Raw genomic sequence first — 6000 nt, forward strand, 5'->3', positions numbered from 1 at the left:
TTGGGTCGAATCAATGGAATTAATATGTTTCAAAAAAAAGCCAGTCAACGGAAGGGGAAAGGTCTACACAGAACTTGGGAAAATAGGGGCCAGAGGAAAGGATGTAATTAACAATTTGTTCAGCAGTTACCATGTGCTAAGTAGTTTGTACGAATAATTTAATCCACACAACAACCCTATTATCGAAATCAAAAAACTATAAGTTAAGTGACTTTCCTAAGGTCACCAGCGGTAGAGCTGGAATTGGAACCAGATCTCGTTGTCTCCAAAGCCTGTGGGCTTAACTATTCTTATCCAGTTTTGTCCTGGGGAAAGTGCTTTTGGCAGGCCAGGGCACTGCCACTGGCTATACATATTTTTTTTATTTCTTCTTTGGGAGTTACCTCCACACACCATGGGTCACTGGCATTTTCTCAGTGGCAAATTCACAGGCACATGATTTCGAGCTGTAAGGGAGAATAGAGGTGATACTGCCCACTCTCCTCCTGTTACAGATGATATCTGTGAGTTCATTTTTTATTTTTATTTTTAAAAATATTTATACATTTATTTATTTGTCTGCACCGGGTCTTAGTTGCGGCACGTGGGATCTTCGTTGCCACGTGCAGGATCTTTTAGTTGCAGCATGTGGGATCTAGTTCCCTGACCAGGGCTCGAACCCAGGCCCCCTGAATTGGGAGCACGGCGTCTTAGCCACTGGACCACCAGGGAAGTCCCTCTGTGAGTTTATTTTTGCAAACTGCCATGAACCCCTCTCCACCAGCTCTTGGGGAATAAGGTCCATGATGTAGCAGGGGAATTCCATTTTTGGCAATTGGTGAGAGTGACTCTAAAGGGATGCAGTTGATTTTCTTATGTGGTTTGTTGGATTCGTCACGGTCTAATCAGAAAACAAAACATTCTGAGAGGTTAAAACACGAGGACTTTATCTGAGGACAAAGAGGTCTGGGACCAGCATGCTTATAAATTGGCTCAGAATTGTTTGCAAGGGCAGCATTATTGTAAATAAGTGTATGGCCTCATAAGATACTGCTTTGAAGGACAAAATTCATTGGGGTGATCATCCTGGTATACTTCAGATCTCAGCTAATGGGCAGCTTTCCTTGACCTCCTTGATCAAGGCAGATCCTTCCAGCACAGGCTCTCATGGCACCAAGTGACCTTCCTTTATGGCACTTACCACTGCTGTTATGTTTTACATTTGCTTGCATGCACGATTATTTGACTAAACGTCTGTCTTCTTCACAGATTGCAAGCTCCAGGAAGGCTGAGTTTTTGCTGCATTTTATTCACCGTTGTATCCCCAGCACCCAGTACAGTGCTTGTCAGTTGCAGGTAATCAGTGAATGTCCTTTCAACATATGTGTTAGATTGTAAGCATTGATCTCCTTAGGTATCCACCCAAGATAAATGAAAACATATGTCCACACAAAGACTTGCATGTAAATGTTCATAGCACCGTTATTCATAATAGCCCCAAAGTGGAAACAATCCAAATGCCATTAGTTGGCGAGTGGATAAGTATTGTAAAAGATGGCATATCCATACAATGGAGGACTCTGCAGCCATAAAAAGGAATAAACAGATAATATATTCTACAACGTGGATGAACCACAAAGATATTGCGTTAAGTGAAATAAGCCAGACACAAATGACTGCATATTGCACTGTTCTGTAAGTATGAAATTTCTAGAAAAGGCAAAACTATAGAGAAGAAAGCAGATCAATGATTGCCTGGGCCTGGGAGTGGGAGTGGGGAGTGACTGCAAACAGGAAGAAGGGAACTCCTGGGGGTGGTGGAAATTTTCTAAAACTGGATTGTGGTAAAGGTTGCACCACTGTATAAATTTACTAAAAATCATTAAACTGTACACTTGCAGTAGGTGTGGGGTACGGTATGCAAATTATCTTCAATAAAGCTGTTAAAAATGTTTAAAAAATCAGTCTCCTTACTTAGTCATTTTATCCCAACTTATGTTCTGGGAATACTATTTCTGTGGGACATTGTGCCAGAGACTGCTAAGTGAGTCTCTCAACTCTTTAGTGACAGAATCTCAATTTTTTTAATTGAATTATAGTTGATTTACAGTATTGTGCTAGTTTCAGGTGCACAGCAAAGTGATTCAAATACATATATATATATATATATATATATATATATATATATACACTTTTTTCAGATTCTTTTCCATTATAGATTATTACAAAATATTGAATATAGTTCCCTGTGCTATACAGTAGGTCCTTGCTGTTTATCTATTTTATAGATAGTAGTGTGTATCTGTTAGTCCCGTACTCCTAATTTATCCCTCCCCCTGCTTCCCCCTTTGATAACCATAAGTTTGTTTTCTATGTCTGTGAGTCTGTTTCTATTTCGTAAATAAGTTCATTTGTATTATTTTTTAGATTACACATATAAGTAATATATAATATTTGTCTTTGTCTGACTGACTTCACTTAGCATGATTATCTCTAGGTCCATCCATGTTGTTACAAATGACAATATTTCATTCTTTTTTATGACTAATGTTCCATCATATATATATATATATATATATAGCACATCTTCTTTATCCATTCATCTGTTGATGGAAACTTAAGAACCTCAATTTTTAAAAATATTTATTTATTTATTTATTTATTTGGCTGCGCCGGATCTTAGTTGCGGCATGCGGGATCTAGTTCCCTGACCAGGGATCGAACCTGGGCACTCTGCATTGGGAGTGCAGAGTCTTAACCACTGGACCACCAGGGAAGTCCCAAGAACCTCAATTTTTAACTTGACACATAGCCAAGTAAAATTTTTTTAAAATACCATATTTCCCAGCCTCCTCTGCAGCTTGGTGTGGCCATGTGACTGAGTTCTGGCCAATGAGATGTAAGCAGAAGTGATGTGTAGTATTTCCAGGAAGGCTGTTTAAGGAACATGACTCAACTCCACTTTTTCCTATTTGTCTTTCTTTTTTTCCATCCAAAAAAATAGGGACTGGTGTTCCAGCAGCCACTTTGGACCATGAAGTGACCTTGGGAATGAAAGTCAATGATGGTGGAGCAAAAATACTGAAGCCTTGGGCTTCCCTGGTGGCACAGTGGTTGAGAATCTGCCTGCCAATGCAGGGGACACAGGTTTGAGCCCTGGTCTGGGAAGATCCCACATGCCACGGAGCAACTAAGCCCGTGATCCACAGCTACTGAGCCTGCGCGTCTGGAGCCTGTGCTCCGCAACAAGAGAGGCCGCGATAGTGAGAGGCCTGCGCACCACGATGAAGAGTGGCCCCCGCTTGCCGCAACTAGAGAAAGCCCTCACACAGAAACGAAGACCCAACACAGCCAAAAAATAATAATAATAATAATACTGAAGCCTGGGTTGCTGACGATACCACAGAGCTCCATGCCTCCCTTGCACTGCCTGCTTCCCAGATTTCTTTTATGCAAGACAAAAATAAACTTCAATGTTACTAATGCCCTTTGTCCTTTTGTGTGTGTGTGTGTGTGTGTGTGTGTGTGTGTGTGTGATATGTAGGCAAATCTAATCCTAATACTAGTTTAAATAGGTATTAAATGAAAAAGGCCAAATAATTTTGAGAAATATTATGTTAAAGTTTAACAGATTTCATTAATGCAGGACTTCTCAGAGTTTTTAATGAACAATGGGAGCTTCCAAGAGGGTCTCAAGTATGCACAATGTCCAAACCAACCTGACCCCAAAACTCTTTTTAGTGGAGCATCTCATGAGAAGAATGATTTAGAGCAAAGGGAAATGTTTCTTTTAAAAAATCCACATTTTGGCCTCTTCCTTTCTAATCCATCCTTCTTCTAGGCTGCTAGAGAGATCTTTCTAAAACATAAACTTGATGGTATCACATCCCTGTTTAAAATCCTTGAATGATTCTTGTAGGAAAAAGTTCAGACTCCTTCATGTAATGAATAAGACCTTTTGTGATCTGGCCCCTGTCTTCTCTCTAGCCTCACCCTAGCCATCTTACTCTCAAATCATGAACCATTTGTACTGCTGAGAACTCCATATGTTCACCCCAGTCTCTCTGCCTCTGCAGCACATGCTGTGTCTCCTGAGTGGAACACTTTCCACCTGCCACCTTACCTGGCATTCTACCTTTGATGCTTTAGACCAGGCTCAGGTATCAGCTCATTCATATCCATTCATACTTTGAGCAATTCCTACTATGTAGCCAGACATTGTACTAGTACTTGAGTTACAAAGCCAAATAAATAGTCCTTGCCCTGGAGGGACAAAGAATCAAATGAATGTAGATAAGAACTGCATTAGTCAGAGTGTACTAATGGCTGTAACAAACAACCTTCACATTTCAGTGACTTGACATTTTGACAGTTTATTTCTCCCTCATAGCACAGTCCAGTGCAGGAAAGCACACGGGTTCTGCTCCATGCAGTCAGTAGGTGACGCAGACTCACGCCATTGCCATTTTCTGGGGCCTCTTGATTCCTCCACTGGATAGTTTTTGTTTTGTTTTTCTTTTAAACTTGACAGAGACATTGTGAAATCTTTTTTTTTTTTAATTAATTAATTTTATTTATGGCTGTGTTGGGTCTTCGTTTCTGTGCGAGGGCTTTCTCTAGTTGCGGCGAGCGGGGGCCACTCTTCATCGCGGTTCGCGGGCCTCTCACTATCGCGGCCTCTCTTGTTGCGGAGCACAGGCTCCAGACGCGCAGGCTCAGTAATTGTGGCTCACAGGCCCAGTTGCTCCGCGGCATGTGGGATCTTCCCAGACCAGGGCTCGAACCCGTGTCCCCTGCATCAGCAGGCAGATTCTCAACCACTGCGCCACCAGGGAAGCCCCCTCCACTGGATAGTTTTGCATCTAGCCAGCAGATGAGGATAGGAGAAAGTTTGGAGGATCACATAGGAAGTTTTAGGGGATGCTTAGAAATGGGATATATTTGTGTCACTTCTGTCCAGATTCCGTTAGAGCTCAGTCACAAGGACCTATCTGATTACTGAGAAATGTAGTTTTGCTATGAGCCTAGGAGGAAAATGAAATAGGCGGGGGAAAGTAGCCTTTCCTCTGCCAGAGAGATATATAAACAAGAACAATATAGAAGCTCACAGTCTAACGGAGGAAACAGACAAGTGAACAGAGGCAGGAAGGCAAGAGAGAACATGGTCAGGCAGGATGCAACTCGTGTTTTTAGAGTTACTGTCACAAAGTTCCAGAACTGTTGGCAGCCCTCTCGTGGCTCCCCTTCAGAGCACCTAAGGATTGCTCTTCTGGGGCCCTTTGTAAACATGGATGTACTATGTGGTACAGAAAGTCATGCATCACCGATGTCACCCCCACGTCAGAACTTCAGGGCCTCTTAGTGTCAGCCATCTCTGTCCCAGCCGCTGCTGTGGCATCCAGCTCTGCATGGGCTCCAGTTCCACAAAGCTGCGTCCTGATAATCCTTTGCCCCATGGTCCTGCTGCACACTCCTTAACACTGGGTTTTGGGACACCACTTGGCACCTATGCGTGAAAAACTGGAATGAATAAGAATTCACTCAAGATGAGCTGGTGGATAAAGTTCCTTCCCTTCCCTCTCCCACAGGCTGTACTGAGACTCATTTTATGTGGCTTCTCAGAGGATAATCCCTTGGGTGGGAGCAATCAGCCACACTTAGTGGAGGCCACATGAATAATCATCCTGGTAATGGCTCTTCCCTCTTCCCTACTTTACTCATTTAAAAAAAAATTTTTTTTATTTACTTATTTGGCTGCGCCAGGTCTTAGTTGTGGCACGTGGGATCTTCGTTGCCACGTATGAGATCTTCGTTGTGGCATGGGGCTCTTTTTAGTTGCGGCATGTGGGATCTAGTTCCCTGACCAGGGATCAAACCCGGGCCCCTGCATTGGGAGCACAGAGTCTTACCCACTGGACTGGCAGAAGGAGAAAGTCCCCTACTTACTCCTTTTGCCTCTCACTCCTGCCCTACAGAATCAGCCTCTGCATTCTGGAGAACCCAGGCTAAGACGTCCCCATG

The 6000-nt window shown here is 42.8% G+C and overlaps 1 long non-coding RNA gene and 1 other non-coding gene across 2 annotated transcripts in view; one reads left to right on the forward strand and one right to left on the reverse strand.

The window, feature by feature from the left end:
* The window catches only part of LOC133103594 (uncharacterized), a 49067-nt gene extending 45982 nt beyond the window's left edge, over positions 1 to 3085 (forward strand). The window contains exons 2-3 of the long non-coding RNA XR_009703329.1: positions 1249 to 1335; positions 2984 to 3085. This is a non-coding gene — a long non-coding RNA (uncharacterized LOC133103594). The remainder of the gene's footprint in view (positions 1 to 1248; positions 1336 to 2983) is intronic.
* Positions 2683 to 2755, reverse strand: TRNAG-CCC (transfer RNA glycine (anticodon CCC)). The gene has a single exon. It is a non-coding gene; the product is annotated as a tRNA-Gly (tRNA).
* Positions 3086 to 6000: the final 2915 nt, after the last annotated feature.

This window comes from Eubalaena glacialis, chromosome 13 (genome assembly GCF_028564815.1).
Source record: "Eubalaena glacialis isolate mEubGla1 chromosome 13, mEubGla1.1.hap2.+ XY, whole genome shotgun sequence".
Taxonomy (NCBI): domain Eukaryota; kingdom Metazoa; phylum Chordata; class Mammalia; order Artiodactyla; family Balaenidae; genus Eubalaena; species Eubalaena glacialis.